Source organism: Adelges cooleyi, unplaced genomic scaffold (assembly GCF_023614345.1).
Source record: "Adelges cooleyi isolate 19-005CV unplaced genomic scaffold, UGA_ACOO_1.1 ACOO_flye_CR_arks_rails_tigmint_CR_PRNA_574, whole genome shotgun sequence".
NCBI classification, from domain to species: Eukaryota; Metazoa; Arthropoda; class Insecta; order Hemiptera; family Adelgidae; genus Adelges; species Adelges cooleyi.
The window spans coordinates 7,148,956-7,166,073 of NW_026096268.1; the positions used below are offsets into that span (position 1 = coordinate 7,148,956).

Sequence of the window (17,118 nt, forward strand, 5' to 3'; positions counted from 1 at the left end):
TCTGTCATTTTGTCATATTATACCAGCCTCCTAATCATACAAACATATTGTATCATAAGATAAATTGGTTTTTACCAAAATAGTTCCTTGTTTCTAGTAGTGATGGGTAATATTTCTAAGATTTTTAAGTGGCTTAAATAGTGTTTTTAAAAAAAAAAATCCGAATTTTCGGATTACCATCACTAGTTTCTAGTACTTAAGCAAAAACTATATTTTGTAAAGAAAACAATACAAACAAATTCGGTAATCCAACTTTTACAGAACTTATGAAAGACGAAGCCTAAGTTAAAAAAAAAGTAGGACGTTCTCTAATTTTATTAACTACTGCTTTTACAATTTAAACTTGTTGAACATAAATCGTGAAACTTCCTTGTTCTCATTCGAAAGTTGAGATTCTAAAAATGTTTAATCATTAAAAACTCGACCTCTAATTAAGTAATATATTCGAACTTGTTTAAGGTTACATTGCTCATTATATTATACATGCACCGAGTTGCAATTAAACTTGACTATTGAAAAATTAAAACATATTCAACAACTTCACGCATTTTTCCCATAATAAAATATATTCTAGACAATTTTTTTTAATCACAAAAAAACATAATATTATTATTTCCTGTTGGCAAAATAGTTTCATTGTATAATTGTATAACAATATTGTTATTTATAAAATAAAAATTCAACTATACTACGTAATTACTATTGTCTTAGGCCATTTATCAAACGAACAAACAGGTTTTTTTTAAATTAGTATAATTCTAATTAAGTAATAATAAGCTAATTGGCTTGAAGTTCAGCGTGATCGCTAAAATATCAATATTTCTCAACTCGACGGTTAGTACCGTTAGCGAGTTTAACATAGGGAATAATAACGGTAGTCCATAAATAAAGTTTAGTCGGTATCTTAGGTTACTGACAAATTGGGAATTTTGATGTTTCACAAAATACAAGGGCTTATTCGACAAGCCCAATGCATAATTGAACAATAGCTTTTCCGTTCAGTAATATATTCAAAGGGTATCCTAACGTCTATAAATGAAATAGTATTATCTATGTTCGGTGTACCTAAGCCTTTAAACCTAAGAGGATAAAGGCCGGAGGGAAAATTGTTTACCGCAAATGAAAAAAAAATGTCATGTCTGTGTAAGTTTACGGTTTACACTTGGAAATTCTGAAACACTTTTGCATCACAACAGTAGAAAATCTACAAGAATATTAGGATTTGGATTTGGTCCTCCTAGACAGAGAGCTTGGTGTGTATTTTTTTTATTTCGAGCTGCTTCGACAATTTATTGTAATGGGATCGGGTCTTGTTTTAAATTGAATTCACAACTAGTCGCAACAGCGTTGTGCGTGTAGTTAGATTAAAGTAAAAAAAAAGGTAGACGACTTACGCCGAGTGGGCGTGGACAGAACACTGTTATTTTTCTCCACCTATATATATATATTTATATATCACACAGTAGTGATGACGGTAGAAAAACCTCAAAGTATGAAATAAGATACACTCTATATACGAGGTCGATTACCCTTGTGTCATTTAAATATACAATTACCGAGTTGCACAAGTGGTGAACTCATTGAAGTACGACCAACCACCACACCACTCGCGGTAGAACTCCAAAGAAAGGGCAACATAAATTGTTAGACATGACCCCTCACAAAACCAACAAGAATTTTGAGAAAAGAATTTCGTGGATAAAAAAAAATTGAATCTAAAACAACAACGTTGTTCACTAAAAATGAACAAGTCAAACTCTATACATTTCTAAAGGGAAAAAACACTCCTACCTGTTGGCGACCAGTATCTACATACAAAAAACTATCGGCTTTAAAAAATGATTATATAATTTTAATGATTACTAAAAATAAATAGTTGGTTATATTAAATTGACCAGATTAAAGAGATTCTGTTAGAATTAACTTTCACATCAAAAGTATCAAATACACAACAATGAACGATTAGTTTAACGGATACGAGTTCTGATTAGGTACATGAAATAAAACAGTTAAATTTTGAAATATAAAAACAAAACATTACACAATAAAAAATGCAATTAAAAAAATGAGGTTCACTTCGCAATTTAAAATCAACCGATAATTATACATTACAAGACTGAGGTAAGGTTGTTAGCTATGAGAAAAGTTAATTCGATGGAAGCGAGTAAACCATTCTAAGAACTTATTTAAGAAACGTAGTTTTCGTTAAGTCGACACTTTTGGTGTTAATACCCCAAAATAAAGAAAATTATTTTCTTACCAACTACTGGTGGGTTTTAACAGTTATTAGTTTACACCTAGAGTTGGACAAACTATATGACAATACATAATAGTTAATTAAATCATCTGAGGTAGTTTCAATATATGTTTATTTCATTAACGATAAATAAAACAATTATTTATATCATATTTTTTATTTGTCTTCAGTACATTGTTTTGATAATTTAAAAATTGTATCAAATTTATTATTATTTAAACATTATAATATGCTGTTAGACGAAAAAAAATCGTGCGACATAATCAAAGATAAGAAAAACAATAGATTGACCTGAAAAAACCAAATGTAGCCCACTTGGGTAATTTTAATATATTAACATGATATCATTATACTTCATATTTTTTATTTGCGTTTCACGACAAAAGCGTACTTCTTTAAGGCAAATTCTTTTACACGGTTCAATACAAATCGTAATGTATTTAAAAAAATCATATTTGAAAGTATTTTAATTGTTTTTAGAATAGACAATAGTAAGTAGGTTTTTTAAATAGTTGGGTTTGGATTTTTTAAAAACTAGTATTTTTTACTAATTAGTATATTTTTTCACGATTTTTAAATAACAAAAATTTAGTTGCTTACTATACAATTCCTGCTATTGCCTGGCCACGTGCAATCGCCTGAGCACAAAAGCGATGGACAATACAAAAAACGTGTCGTTTACAAACACGCACACACATATTTCATTAACTCGCTCAAATCAGACCACATTGTACACACACACATTTACCACACAACATTATCGACATTTCACTTTTTACACGGAAACGTGTGCCTGGAACTCCGGTACAGTACATTAGATACAATACACCGAATGGTTCTGTATGCTTAATATATTATTATATTATTCATGTTACACATTCACAGACGAGTTAAGTACCGGTTAGGTTAGGTAGAAAAAAATGAAAAGTAAAAGCTCCGATTGTCTCGGATCGTGCCGACACGAAAGCGGTGTGGATGGATCGATGATAACAATAAATCTCCATTTGTGTTGGCCAAAAAAAAAAAAATATGATTGTGAGAATTTTGTTTTTTGTTTTCTAATGATAAATCGTCCGATAAAAAACGATATTATTATTAAGTATCAGCCAAATTCGTGTGCATGGGAGAAGTAACAGCTCTCGTTATTCGGTTCAGATCGAACATAGGATAACTGTACCGGCCTTACAATAGCAATAGGAACGTGACACGACCGGACAACACGGGTCGACCGGGCCGAGTGAAAGGTATATGTGATATAAGGTACTTGTTTCTCCCTCGTAAAAGTTTGATAGGATATCCCAATATATTTTGAGTCCCGGTTCGTGAGTATAAAAACGTATACTTCAAATATAATGTTCATAAAAAATTGTGCACATTGGAAATTGTACTCTAAATTTAATACAAATTCACTTGAAAATATGTTGATACTATTCAAATTTATTAAAACCACTTTTGTGGCAAATATTGCTTATACTTTGGGCCTTGCCACAACCAGGTCCTAAAATATGAAATATTTAAGTTTTTCTATCGATTCTCTGCTAAACAAATCGTCCTCGTTCATTCCCGTCGAGTTGAGTGTATTTTAATAAAAAAATATAAATACAATACAACCATACAAATTCGATATCTAGACTTAAAATAAGTGAACCGGCAACAATGTTCTAATATCCTCCGTTCAAAAAAAAAAAAAAAAAATTGTTCCCGGCAATGACTAGAAAAATAATAATATAAGAAAAGAAAATTGACTAACGACGAGCCAAGCTAACGCTTTTCTGTCTAAAATGTGCAAAACTCCCACGCGAAAACCGCAATTGGCTCGCACATTGGGAACTATTTATAAAATATGATTTTTATTTTTCTGGTCAATTTTTTTCATCACCATTGGTGTAATGATCTGCCAAACGGACAAACTCTAATTCCACGTAAGGCGAATAATATCATATTTTTTTCTATAATTGGATTACTAATAATAAAAAAAAAATACACCATTTCCAGCTTCGCTCGAGAGCTAAAAAAACCCACACACATACACCGAAATATATCTTGATAAATTATATCTGTAAGAACGTTATGCGGCGATTTCCCGATGAGGATATATATATATATATATATATATATATATATATATATATAATTATATTTTTATACAACAAAGATGTAGACAAAATAGGTTGTTTTGTGTTCTTCAATAATTCCTCGTGAAAGGAACAGGAAAGAACAATAATATAAAATAATACACAGGGGCGGGCGTTAAGTCTGTCGGATTGAATGTATAAAAAAAACACATGTAACGGATATATAAGAATAGGATCGGCTTTATTTACAAATAAAATCTAAGTGTAACACGGTGTGAACGCAGAGATAAAACGGGGCCATGCGAGATACAAAAGAAAATGAGTACATATTTACAATAAAAAAGCTTCGGATTGTTGACAGAAAGATTTTTAAGATAATATATGTAGTTTGACCCCCGTTACTTAGATACGAGTACAGGTCAATGTGTATGATGTGGATTCTCCGTAGGATAGAAGACATTAGAAAAAAACATGACACGGCAAAGAGCAAATTAGTATAATAAAAAAACATAGCACGATGAAAAATACATTAAGAAATTAACGGAGTCAGCAGTTGCTTTGAGTAAATAAAACCAATAAGAAAAGCTGGAAATCCATATTTTGTTCGGCAATATTGTCTTATCGGCCAAAATAAGTATATTTAAAAAATAAAAATGAACAGAAAATGACTTACCAACGGCAGAAGTACGTAAGAATGCGCTATTTCTATTATTATTATCCAAATATAACTTAAGTCATAACCCACGACCGACCTTCTACTGTGTCGGTTGTTAATGAGTAATTGTTAGAAGACAAAACAAAAACCATGAATATGTGTAAGCCAAATCATAATAGTGTCGTTAAAAAAATTCCCTTTTTTTAATAACTGTTAATAATCTTAAATTTAATTTTCCCAGTTCCATTCTAAAGAAAATAATACTGCAAATAGTAATTCCAAACAAGGTTAGGTGTTATTAAACTGCAACGTAACGGTAAAATGTTAATCGTCAAACAGATTACGCAATTATGGAACAGATTTAAAACAACAAATGACAATTATAATTTAATCCTATGATGACCTAGAAGGCGGACAGCGGTGATTATAAAGTGTAAACTTAAAGAGAAATTGTTAAGTATGAAAAATTCAAAATATAGTTTGTACTCATAAAAGGAGCATATGCTATTTCAGCTTCGAATTGAAAACAAAATCTTAAAATCATCACAAATACTGAATATTTTACACGTTAATATTTATTGGTAAATGTTTTTGATCTTGGTGAAGTGTATTGACGAGTTTTAGCCATTACTTATTTTTGAAAAAGTTCAACTTTTATCTCAAAATATCTTAACTTAGAATGCAATGAACAGTAAACACTGACAATCTTATGACTTTTTTACGGGGTTCCTTATGTATTATTTATTAATACAATAAATAATATATAAGATACAATATAAATACTTTATTACTAAAATAGTATGGCCTAATCAAATTGATACGTAGTTACTTAAAAAAGTCGGTATTATTAGGAAAATACATAAAATAAGAAAAAAACAATTTGAACATATTTACAATACTAATTAAATGAAAATTGATAATAATTTGTATTGAATCAAAATGATACAAATGCATATAAGTGCATCTGTACCCATTTGGTTTACAAGTAAATTAATAGCTTCCAACTAATTCCAAAAACAAAAAAACCATAAACTATTAAATTTCGACTAACCGTAAGTTAAGAAAAAATCTCTGGTAATCTTTTGGTTTACAAAACTATTACATATTATTTAAAAGCTATTATATTCAAAGCTATACGGTTTTAGATTTACACAAAAACCATTACTTAGAAACAAACCTTACACCAACGCACTTCCGCCTAGACGGGTCTTAGGCAGGGAATGCAACATCAATTTAAGGCAACACAGTGAATTACATAGTTAATTTAGTCTGGTTATAATTATAAAAGATTACGATTATTGGATTTTACATAATATCGACACTCTCTCGGCTCTTGGGAAGCAGGAAATGCTTTGAAGTCACGTTCTGACAGCATTTAGGTTGAACGAGACGAATTTGAAATTGGGAGAACGGCTCGACAAATTGCAATTATCGTGTAGGTTTAATGATTTTGAAGAAGTCAACGCCTATCCGTAAGTAATAATTATAGCGGCAAACGTCGGGGATTCAATTCTTCAACCGGCAAGTTTAGGTCAGTGGTAGTAAGCTCTGGGATTCTGAGATGAGTTCTCACCGGAACTACTACCATGAGAACGACTTGCACAAGTGAAAACACATGTTATCCCGTTAGTCCAATTATTGCACATGCTATACATATACCGAGCACGTACATTTCGCACGCTCGTGCATGTAAACATTGAGAATTTCATTTGTTTTCCCAGACATGAGACAACATGAGGATCTTTTGAATTATTCATATGAACAAAAAAAAATGCGGTCATCTTGCCCGTTAGCGCATAAGATACTAGGTCCTTATAAATATAAAATTCATAAAATTGTGAGAGATCGTTTTGAGTTGAATTTAGCTACTAGAGTAGCTGACCAAAAATCGCTGGGAAATAAGGCGAGTGGAAGCATAACTAAAGATAATTAAACTTAACGCTCCATTTTTGGATAACCGTCAATACTAAGTTTCTCAAAATCAATGTCAACATATCGATACAATATTTAAAAAGTCGACCGTCGGTTTTCCTCGGGTAATTTTTCGGATAATTTCCTTCGGTTTACATTTTATTCAGACCATTGCGTCGACCGAAACTAGTAATAAACGCAGGTTATTGCCGCGACATCAAATCAAATGTCTATAATCTAGTTGCATCTAATTCGAGCAAGTCGGCAATAACATTTGATTGCCCTCTCGACCGTTACACAATTAATACATCAAAGACATCAAAATTAAGTTATCATTAGTTTGAACTATTTTAAACTTATTTAAATTATAGTAATAAATCTGTTTAGTGTAAAAAAACAGGCGAATGCCATAATAAAATTTTAAATAATAAAAACGATACGCGGATATGACCCACTTGTAACGAAGATTAAAAAAATATCCTAATTAAAAAACCATAAAAATGTCTAAAATAATAAACGACTTTTAGACGAACGTCTAAAACAATAACATTATATTGAATTAGAGCAATGGAGTGAGGCATTGGATTAAAATGGTTAAACAGGCGTAAAAAATATTATAATATTTATGTTGGGTTGGATTCATTGAACTTCCCAATGGACGTTGAATGCAAGCAGGCATTAGTAAAATAAGTTAGTAATGAGTCTTAAAAGGAAATACGACGACTTATTTTTTAAGGACAAAGAGATAAATAGAGTAACTAATTGAAGTAGATAGATTTAAAAGTATATTTCGACTGAAGAAGTAATAGTTGGAAGTTATAAATGGAGACATTGAAAATGTAAAGTGAATAAAGAAATGGTCATAAAAAGCTATAATGACTAAGAGAAAAATTTTAAAATTAAGAACTACAACGCCACGATTACAATGAAATAAACTATACGAAAAACGATTATTATATAATGAGAAAAATATTACTTGGATAAAAAAAATGATAGGTACATCCATTAAAAAAAGTATGTATTGTATAAGTAATTTCTATTAGTAATTTTTCTATACAGGTTGTGCGGTGGTTCCATATTAAACGCGTTTAATAGCAACAATAAAAGTGAAAAAAACTCGTCACATAGTAATTTTGAAGGTTAACGATTGAAGAGAGAAATTTATTATTTTTATGACAATTATTACCATCGTGCGTTTAAATACAAACAGTTGTAAAAATACATGGCAGTTATTTTTGTCGATTACACAAATCAATTTTCTTGATATTTAATAATTGTTAATAAAAAAATTAGTTTACACTTACATGAGGCGTATAATTATGGTTCATTCACATTGTTTGACCTTAAGTTTATTTGTAATCTTTTGAAGAACATAAACCTGATGTACCCTCAACTTGTGGTCAAGCTACTTATTAATAAAGCAACATCTGCTAATTTATCTAACACTCTTTTTTTGGATTCCATAATTTTATGTATTAACTTCTAGGTGTATTAACCAAAATATTATTGACGTAATAGCGTTGTCAATTGATCAACAAGGATTACTGGAGTAATTGAAAATTGGCAACAGCCTAATATCCAAAATTACCCTCTTTTACACGGACACTGGTTCTTTATTATCTTGGAGACACCAAAAAGAAAAATTCGACAGGTTGAGTTCAATTCACAACAGTTCAATCAATGGTAAAACGTCTCAAGAGTAAATTAGTCTAACAACGATCACCTAAAATTAGGTTAAGCCACTTAATGAGAACGATACACTTAAAAGAAAAAAAACAATTGAACAATTTGGAAACCTATTCAAAAAACTGTTAGAAACAGGTTAATGGGCAGAAATTATCAAACGTTTTTATAAATTTTTGGCAGAAGCTCGACAGAATGTCTTAAGGTCATGATTACATAGATTTTTGGTCGTTTAAACCGTAAACAACAACGCCGCAAAGTGCCGATCTTAATAGCGTTTACGGTTGGACGAGCACATGTAGCCGCGGCGGCTATTGGTTTGCTAATACAATCACTTGGGTGCCGTATTAAATATGGAACACTGCGCGATTGCTAATAAATAATAATATATAATATGTAACATATCCATTAAAAGAAAATCAACAACCTCGACGCTATTGTAAGAAAACGCACGTTTTAATACATTATTTTTTTCTTGAAATAAAATACAAACAAACGAACACACACAAGACAAATCCAAGTAAACGGTGTGGTTTCTGACCGTAATTCGTTTAACGGGTGATTTAACTCGGATAATGCAGCAAAAATTATTAGTCCATCGAGTAGTTTTGGAATAGTGGAAAAAAAAATTAAACGCGTTCAAACGATAACTTCGCCCAACGCCATTTAAAACACAGTTTGGGGTTTTCTCATCAATTATCAAGTACAGGCACACAATCATGACTTATAAATAAAGTTATCCATCAATAGGGGACTATAATATTTTACTTGAACTTTTTTCAGCGCTATTAGTCGGTCTGTAGTCGTAGGCAATCCCATCAGGGTGAACCACAAAAGCCAGGGAACACCTTTGTTACCTTTACCCCAAAATTATCAAACTACCAAGATTGCACACGATCAAACAAACCAAAAAACCCTTTTTTTTATACCAGTTTGAAATTATTATATTTTAAAAACATATGGATTTTATTCCTTTTTCACTTGTAATAATTTCTAAAGACCTGTGAATACCTCCGCTCCAATTTAATGGCTTTTTTCTTAATCAATATTATGACATGTAATTAAGTAAGTACCTTCGACGAGCAGTTGCTCATCGTCGTCCACATGGAAATGGGTCTGCTGATGTTGATCCTGACCAAAGTGTAACCACCGGTCCAACGAGCCGGCGGCATCCTGTGTGTGATCGCCGCCGGCATCGTCACAACAGAACTCGTCGTCGTATTCCAAACACTCGACCGAATCGCTTTCAGTTTGGCCCTCCACGATTCGCCAACGTTGATGGGACCGAAGATAACAACAACAACAACGATGACCGATAAGAAAATTCCACTCCAACGGCACAGAACCCCAAGCACACCATATCACGAGCGACTCGACGCTTTTTGTAAAAATAAAAAATGCTTTAAAAAATCAGTTGCCACACATTTGGCAGCGATGGTGTGCTCGTTGTTCCAACAGGAATTATTTTGAAAAGCTCAAAAAAAACGGGAGTGCGGCGAGAGTAACTTTCAGTTTATCTAATTGGGAAACTGGTATTCATTGCTGTGTTTCAGGGCTCCTTCGAGTCTATCAATGTGTAAATTTACTAGGTCAGGTCAGGTCAGGCTAGGGAACGAGGAAAGTGGTCCGAGACAATAAACAGTGGGTGATAATAATTACATACAATTTTATTATGTTTCTGTAATGATAATAAGTGTGTCGACACACACACACGCTAAGGTCGAAACGGGTGGCCGAATGGAAAAACTGCCGGGAAAGTGTAATTCAACACAAGTCAAAGGAGGAGGAAAAACACCGGCGGCTAAGCCTCGCCGGACGTCCGCTATTCATTATCTATTATTATTATTATTAATATTATTAATTAGGATATTATTCCATTTAATAACAAACGATTAGCGAGTGCGTACCGAAAACATCATTCTCTGTGCAAGAAAAAAAAATAGGCAGTTATAATTTACAAAACATTTTCTGGGCAACGCGTGCAAGCCAAAAAAAACCGGAAGAAAAAAAGCCGCTTTGGACTTAATAAGCGTAAAATTGACATCTGAAACGTCTCAATTATCTACAAAAATCGTCCTTGCCGTAAAGGATTGCCCTTGGAAAACACTCATTGGAAAAGCATACAGGAAAACATTTTTTTTTTGTGGCATATAGTGTTTTTGTCGATTTTTCACAAGGTTCTACGCCACTATACACATCACATATGTGTTTGACAAAATAATAATATTGTTTCTTTTTTTAAAGCCATTATTACTACCGTGTACGGGGTTTACAGTACGTTAATAATTTTGTCATGGGGATTAAACGAAATGGGGTAAAAAAAAATCAGTTTCAAAACATCAGTAATCTGGAAAACAGGATTCGAAAAAAAGTACAGAAATATTGAAACTGACGTCAAATCGTTGTTTATTATTTGTTATTGTTGATGGTTTTTTTCTTCTTGGTTTCTACGTCTGATGGATAAAAAAGTTTACGTGCAAACTGTAATTATAATCCGGAACAAGGTTCCCTTCGAAAAAAAACTACCGGACATAATTTGCAATGCAAACTTAGAAAAATAATAACACAGTTGACAGTTCAAGTATGAGATTTTACAATAAACGGCAAAAAAAACACACACACATAAGACGTCATGGAAGAACCTATGGGATAGGCTTATTTTTAGAAACCCGTTGTCTATTGTACGGTCGACGTGTGTCTCGTACCTACTTATATTATGACTTATTGTGTATTATTATGTTTTATAGCTGGATCGTTTTCAATTTATTGCCTTGTAACAGTTAGCGCAGGCCTACAATAACAATTAACTGGAGAAAACAAAAAAAAAATCATAACTGTCCGTTTAACAACTACCAAAGAATATACATTTTTTTTTTTTTGGATCCGATTGAATAACCTAGAGACATTCAGATTGATGTAAAAATAAACATACGGTACGACAGCTTTGCGATAACGAGGCGCGTGGCTCCACGATCAAAATATTGGATTAGCTAAGTCTTAGGAGGCGGTCACGTGCCAGACGTTGACCGTGAAAACAACAGGGTCGATAAGTTCGGTAAAATCCATTTTCAAAAATATATTATAAAAAATCCCTCATATTGATTTTTGACGGATTAAACGTTTGTGTTTTGTTTTTCTTCTAATAATCGCCACAACGTTGAAAAACCTATCGTTTATACAGTTAACAAAAAAAATGCCTAAATATGTTGCCCACCTTAAACGAATAAACCGTTAGGAGGAGGGGACGGGGTCAGTAAATTGTCGAGCTTTTCAAAATAACCGTGTGTCCCACGTGGATAAAAATACATACTGGACGTGTGCGGTGTAAAGCAGAAATAATCCAGAAATTTGTTTAAAAAACACAAAATTTTATAGCAGCAAGTGTGTTAGACCATCCGAGTGGAAATCGCCGATGAGATTTTGTAGAAAACCCGTTGTTTGATCACACACACTAAAAAAATTCCACCTTTGACTTTTAAGTATTTTTTTTTGTAAATAGGTATATGTAGTTTAACCGTCACAAACACGTGAGGTACGGACGAAAGGCTTTTGCAAAATTATTAACGATAAATAAAAACGAAAAAGGTTAAAAAAAATGATAAAAGAAACAAAAAATATGATAGTAAATACCGAAACGAGAGCACGTAGTTCGCACTGATCGAATGGGCGTGCAAGACTACTAGTCGCTAGAGAAAAATATATTGTTTTCATCGCCACCAGAGCACACGGCGCAACTCTTTTGATGGTGGTGGAAAAAGCGCTGCGGTGTAGGCGACACTTGAACTATATAATATAATTTTTATTTCAATATAATATATCAACAAACCGATAACCATTAACGATTAACGGGCAATAACGTGTTCGGACGCTAAACCGACACTAGGCCTCAATAATTATTCCAAATATGCGCTTTTTAATTCAACATTTTAAACTGCATTGTCAAGTCTTAGTAATATCAGTGTAAACACATACTAGGAAAACGTATTGCTCGTCTTTTGTTTATTGATCAGCGTAGGAGAGGATTTGATTCCTTATGTTATAGAAACTGTAGAGCTGTTTAAGCCGTATAATACAACTTCAAAGTCTTATCCCTATTTTGTATGGGTATTTTTTACACTAAAACTGCTCGGTTCTTCAGAAAAGTACATCTGATCTGTGTCTAAATCGCCTCTACACTTCGGTAAACAGCACACATTACATTAAACGAGAGAGCTTATCTCGCAATTACACACACGTGTCAACATTGGCGGGTCCGGTTCTATTGATAAAAAAGAAAAAGAAAAGAGAAGCAATCATACATTTATCTTAATTTTCCTAAAAATAAAGTCTAAAAGAGTTATTTTCAAAAATAATTTATAAATCGAAAATTCATTAATATTGGTATAGTGGGAACATATAATTTGACAAAATTAGCACAGATTAGATATTGTTTTGAAATATACTATTCTTATTATGCATAAAACTATTAATATTTACTAATAATATTCCATGAAAATTGATAAAACAAAATTTGTATTTTAGCACTAACTCATTGAATTACAAAATATTAAAACTCTAATCCAGAATATAGTTCGAATAATGTTAACTGTTTTAAGAATATCATAAAATAGCGTCAATAGTCCAAAAAAAAACCCAATGCAAACGCTATAGCTTCAAAAATATGCTCTGTGGTCCTAAAACGCCGAATTGTATATGAAATTATTTTAGGCTGAGTATAAACAAAAATATAAATTTCAAAACCTAAATACATTTTATGCTTCGACATTTTTAGCTTTCGGTTGAAATCACAAGCTAATGTGTTTTAAACTGATTACAGCTTTGGAATTCAAATAAATGGTATCATTAATTTTATAATACGTATACAACAACAAAAACGAATAGGCCAACCTATTGTTGTAAGTGGATTCGTGCACTTAAAGGGATGAATGTAAATAAGTACACCTACTTGCAACATTTAACACGCCTGAATACACACCACAAGTTTAGAAGAGACAAATAGGTCGACGACTATCGACCCTATCGAGTTCATCAACTTTAATTTGTGTTTTCTTATTTTATAAGGGACCTGCCAGCCGACCTAGTGTAAAATTCTGGGAGGAAAAAAACATTGTAGTTAACGCGCATAATTGATGTAAATTTAAAACTTATTTAGCCACGGAATTTTCTGCTAGTTCGATTAGCGATGATAAAGCAAAGCGAAATGTAAACAATGGAATTCTGCCCTATTTTTCTCTTTTAAACAAAACCGCGTGCACTCGCTAAGCAATGACATTTTTAACAATAGCATTAGCTTATCCGTGTATTGTACACCATATTAAACCCATTGATACTAGTAGTTTCCAAGCAAATATTTAATTTAAATTTGAAATAAGTAAATATTTTTAATTTTACCATATTGAGTTACATTGAATGATCACCGAAGCTAGAAATTATTATCAATTATTTTGTTTACAACAAAAACTATTTAGATTATTTATTAATAATTAATAATTTATGCTGACATTTTTATCTACAATTACAATGTGTTTATCATTGCTAATGATTCATTAGCTTAACTAATTTGTTTAGGTTTTTTTTTAATCGGTCTAACTTCACTTCTCGACACTAGAATTTGCTTACTAATAGCAGTTTTAACAGTCAAGTGTGTATCATATACATATCACATACATCACATTTAAGGCACTTTATCTTCCTTGTTTCGCAGTCTGATAAAAATTGACAACCAAACGAATCCGAATATGAAAATGAACACCGGACAAACGCCAATGATGTCCAGCTAGTTTGTTAAATACAATTTTTTTTCACAATCATTTTAGTGATTTTAAGTTTTAATTGCACACGTTACGAACATTGTGACGCATCGTTTTTCCTTTAGGAAAATGTTGAGAACTGCTTAAACGTGCTTCGTCGATGAATATTCAATTACTAGCGTAGTCGAATCGATTTTCCATAGACAAGTGGTCATTGCGTCACTGTATGTCTTCTCAATAGTCACAATTTCCTAACTTTTAAAAATAAATATTGTCGCGTGTGGATAAATAAATGGAATCACTTGGAAGAAAATTAATTTTCGAACGCAAACGACCACATTACACTTGAATTTAAACGAAAATAATAAACAGAAACATACACAAGGCAAAGTAAATATTATTCTAAAAGCGTTGGCGTACACAACATTGCATTTATCTAATCGTTATTAAATTATGAGCTATGATGATGACCAAATCAAAATTTAACGGCCAATCTTTTATAACGTTATGATTGAAAACTATCAAACACAATCGATTATAATATTAATTTGATAATATAATTCTTACAATAATAGAATAGACTACTTTTTTGTGCTGATTAAATAATAATAAATAATAAATTCAGAAACGAATCGAATTCACTTACAAGAAGAAATAATTATTTTCCCGGACTCGATACCTGTGAATAAAAAGCCAAGATGTTGAATAATTACTTCGAAAATGAATCAAAATAATAGTGAAGTAAAGTAAGCGTAGTTGCTATTCGTTTTAAATGAAGGTAAATGATACATTAATGGGGTAATGTACTTATATTTATGACCAAGCCTTCTGGAAGTTCAATATTTTTATAAAATGCCATGTCGGTCATCGTATAATTATTATTCATTAGGCGTTACCGTTATAAATTTGTTTCCAGTTCATTAACCGTTATTGTGTTTAGTCTGTTTACTCTTCCTTCTTTACTCTACTCTACCTTCTACTCTCGTGTGCCGAATTTGCATTTTAAAAAGATGGACAATACTGAGTCAACAAATGCAAGGGCGGTAAAAACAATTTCAAGAAAAATATCCAAGACTTCCAAGCCGATTTCAGTGGTTTGTCTCTTATTTCAAATATAATTTAAAGATAATTTTAGAACTACCGCAAACAGTAGTCTAGCAGAATGAATCAAAATAAAATCTTAAGCAACTTCCTTCATAACCAAAGTAGTGAAATTAATTAGCAATTTTCAATTAGTAAAAACGAAATGTAGGGAAAGTGAGTGTAGCATTTGTTAAACACGAAAGCTAAACTCCTTTTAAATTAAAAAAAAATAAATTATACATGAGTTATACCATTAAAGATTAAAAGTTTTTAAAATATACACCAACAAAACTGACAATAATATTACTTTCTATAGTCAATGCTTAAAAAAAGTATTTGAATAAAGTACTCGAGTAAATTTATTATAGCACTGAATACAGTTTTAAATAATCATTACAGGTATTACTTTTAGTTATAATTAATGGACTAGGTTTATCATTAAATAAAAATGGCGTTTAGTGATGAAAGGCAATAAAAAACAACTTGAAATATGTAGAACGAATGTTATGTGTAGTCTGGTGACAAGTTTAAGGTTCAATGCAACATTTAATAAAAAAAAAAAAGACTAATATAACTAACGAACTTTTTAATTTTCTAAAAAGTTATAACTTTGAAATTTAATTATTCGTTCTTTGTTACCTAATTAAATAACATAAATTATAAGATGTTGTTTTATTATGTATTATATAACGTCATTTTTGTTTTGTCTAGTATTTAAAATACTTCTGAAAAATATTTGGCACTCAAGTAAGTTATTTGGAAACCTATTTTACCAATAATTTAAGCATTCGGAAGATGTAAATATTCAAACATTTTTAAAAAACATTTTCAATCTCACAGTTTAAAACAAAAATTCGCCCAAAAGCTTTTGGTTGATATCGTGTTGATTACTATATTAGCCAATTGTTTAGCAAATCAAATTGAAATTAATTTATTCAAAAAAAAAAAAAAGTTCTCAGCAGTTTAACCGCTTATTTATTCGACAGGTATTGTTTTTAACGTCACGTTTATCGCTGTTACTTAGCTTCTACTCAATGGAAATTATCAATTATGCATTCGACTGGTGGCACACGTTAATTATTTTAAGAAAATAATAATAACCAAACAAGTGGAATGTATAATATTCGAACGTGGAGGCCGTCAATGCCGTTGGCAGTGCATTCGTCGAGTGAATGAGAACAAACAATAAATTCATATAAATATTGAGATAACGAGCAAAAGCATTTAACTGACTTAATACATGAAATTTAACATCGCTTAGAGCAATGTCAAGTCAATTGGATATAGGGTCGGTAAATAAATGAATACAGAATTAAAAAAAAATGGTAATAATATAATGAAAATGGGTTAACGCTCTTAAGCGCGGAAGCATTAGTTTTTTTTTTAATAAATAATTCACAAACAAGTGTTATTTTAACAGTCGGCATATCTCCTCTAACGCGTATAGAACTGGGCCACTTAAATATTTTCATTTCAAATCCAACCCTTTGACCTTTCAGAATCGACAACCGTAACGGCATCTCCGGCTCACGCGAAAAAACGCTATCACAAGTATAATAAAAACACATAATCGCTATAACAGACATTCCAATACGTTAAATACAATATATTGTGACATAATATTATGCCGTTGTTGTTTTTTTTTTCATTTACTGTTATCATAGGTCGTGCATGTTTAGAGAGATATTACTCAAGGAATCGATT

The 17,118-nt window shown here is 31.5% G+C and overlaps 1 protein-coding gene across 4 annotated transcripts in view; it reads right to left on the bottom strand.

The window, feature by feature from the left end:
• LOC126843397 (trafficking kinesin-binding protein milt) overlaps positions 1-17,118 on the bottom strand; it is a 37,676-nt gene that overhangs the window by 10,744 nt on the left and 9,814 nt on the right. Inside the window, exon 1 of one of the 4 annotated variants that reach the window (XM_050580927.1) lies at positions 9,655-9,885. The exons of the other annotated variants lie outside the window; for them this stretch is intronic. The gene's annotated coding sequence lies outside the window, so the exon portion shown is untranslated. Of the gene's footprint in view, positions 1-9,654; positions 9,886-17,118 lie in introns of those variants that run through there. 4 annotated transcript variants of the gene reach the window in all.